The sequence below is a fragment of the Hesperophylax consimilis genome, unplaced genomic scaffold (assembly GCF_061612785.1).
Source record: "Hesperophylax consimilis isolate HC1 unplaced genomic scaffold, BYU_Hcon_1.0 scaffold_189, whole genome shotgun sequence".
Taxonomy (NCBI): Eukaryota; Metazoa; Arthropoda; class Insecta; order Trichoptera; family Limnephilidae; genus Hesperophylax; species Hesperophylax consimilis.
In genome coordinates this window covers 27,501-30,000 of record NW_028301402.1, presented here as the reverse complement: position 1 = coordinate 30,000, position 2,500 = coordinate 27,501, and positions in this window count along the sequence as shown.

Below are 2,500 nucleotides of genomic sequence, written 5' to 3'. Positions count from 1 at the left end.
TAGCGTCCTTGCGAGAGCTCTGAAGGGGTACCATCAGTACCTAAAACAGGGCGGGGAAGTGGTGGGCCTCCTCCAAAATGTCCCTTTTTTAAAATTTAGAAATTAGAAAAAAAAGTTAACATTGAAATGTTACATACATACAATTTGCTCCAAAACGTTTTTTTACTTTTAATTTTGACTTTTCTTCAATTGTCTTGACATTTTTCAGTGTAAATGGCGTCTGGTGCGGTTTCGTCGGAGGATTCCGATGGCTCCACCAGGAATCCTGGAGATCCTTTGGGGGACCGTGAAAAAAACCTTATGAAAAAGATTCATGAACTAATTTCCTCCACATCGCCTACTGCTTGACCCTCTAAAAAGGAAGTCCCACAGGGAACAATTGACCATTGACTCAGACAGTGAAGTTGGATCAGAACAAGATACTGCTCGGCGTATCCCGTTTTCAGCTGATAACCAGGAAATGGCCTTGCCATTGCACCCTCAACCACTCCGAATGCCGAAAATAAGAAACGGGGGTTAGGTATGTATTTATTTATATAATTTGTACATTTATTTATAACAATTACAAGTAAAATAGCCATAATTGTACCATTTATGCAGTGTATATGCAATTCCAAAAATCTCGCAAATGCGCTATAGGACACAAAAAATAAAAATCTATTTTTTTATCTACCGCATTCAAAAAGCACGTAGCTCTCGTGAGTTTATAAATAAATTAGTGCGGCTCGCTCTACTATATAGAAGACGTCATTGTTATGACGTCCTCGAGAGTGAGACTCTGGTACAAAAAAAAAATAATTGGGCCAGTATATCATTATTAGATAAGTGATCGTTTATTAGTTGAAAAAAATATTTAAGCAAAGCAATACCTCTACTTGTCTCTAGGGAGTGGTAATTGGTCATGCCTAATATATAAATCGATGGGTAAAGCCAAGGGTAACGTCCATAGAGCCGCGAGAATAAAAAAACCTTAAAAAAAATTTATGGACTCTTTCAATGCGTAAAGTGTATGTTAATTCATGTGGAGCGAGCCCAGATGATAACCGCAACAGAAGCGGTACATGATTACCAGAATGCCCATAAAGAATGTTTCATTACAGTTTCAGTTAAATTTAAAAGCAGTTTCCGAGTTGTTGCTCTGAAGGGGTACTGTCAGTACCTAAAACAGGGCAAGAAAGTGGTGGTTCTCCTCCAGAATGTTATTTTTTTTTTTTAACCGAATTTTCGAAAAAAAAAAGACGATGGAGACGTGTCCCGTATTCTGGTTAGGTTAGGGGTTAGTGACCGGATAAATCGTCAAAATCAAAATTCAACAAACCTTTAAACGGCGATGTGAGGTCATGAAAAGTGATGAAACAAAAACTAGGTTGAATAGGTTACGAGTATAAGTATTTAACCCAATTTTTGTTTCATCACTTTTAATGACTTCATATCACTTTTTCAATGTGTGTTCTGTTGTCATTGTGGTGATTTATCATGCAACCTGATTGCATTTATCGATTTTCTTTTAATTTTAATTAATTTATTTATTTATTTATTTCATCGACACTCGTGGCGGTTTTCGATAAACTTAGTGTGGCTTTCTTCAGTCGCCCTATGTATTATGATTATATATAAAATTTATGATCAATATGGTTCCATGCTAACTCAACACGGTGACTGTTCAACACACTTTTAAAAAGTGATATAGAATCATTAAAAACGATGATTTGTTTAAACCTAACCTAACCTAACCTTACCTAACCTAACCTAACCTAACCCAACCTAACCTAACCTGACCTAACCTAACCTACTTAACCCAGTAAAAAAAAGTTTTTGTTTCATCACTTTCCATGACTTTACATAACTTTTTAAATATGTGATGAATTATCATTTTGATGATTTATCCGGTCGCCGATCAATATAATATAGAAACCCAACTTACGACTTGTAGTATGATATCGAAAAAAGAAATCAATTCACAAACCTTTCTTCTTTTTTTTCGTCTTTTGATGAGTTCAAAACATTGTAGACGATAGATGGCGTAGCGGTTTCGGGGAAAATTAGGTTTTTTGTTATTATTCTTCTTATGCTGTGTACCTAAGTGTCATATTTATGTGTGAATAAAAATTATAAATAATAATAATAGTAATTATTTATTTTTTGGAATAACTTTACTGAGTAAAACCTAATATTGTAATATTTAATTATCGAAGATAATATTAGCGAATTCTAAAAGAAAATCTGAAAGAGAAAAATCACCAAAATAATAAAAAAAAAAAATCAGTCCTAGATGTGACCGTATCCTTTTCTGATTTTTCTGTTTCAGATTTTCGTTTAGAAATCGGTAATATTGTCTTCGATAATTAATAAATTAAATAAATCATTTTCGTCAGGAGGTGAGGGAATGCAATTCAGAGCGGCGGGCGCGGGTAAAGCGCGGGAGTAACTGGGACGCACTTAACGGCCCTCAACGTGTTTTCAAAATTTTCTTATTTAAAAATAAAATATTTATTTTTTT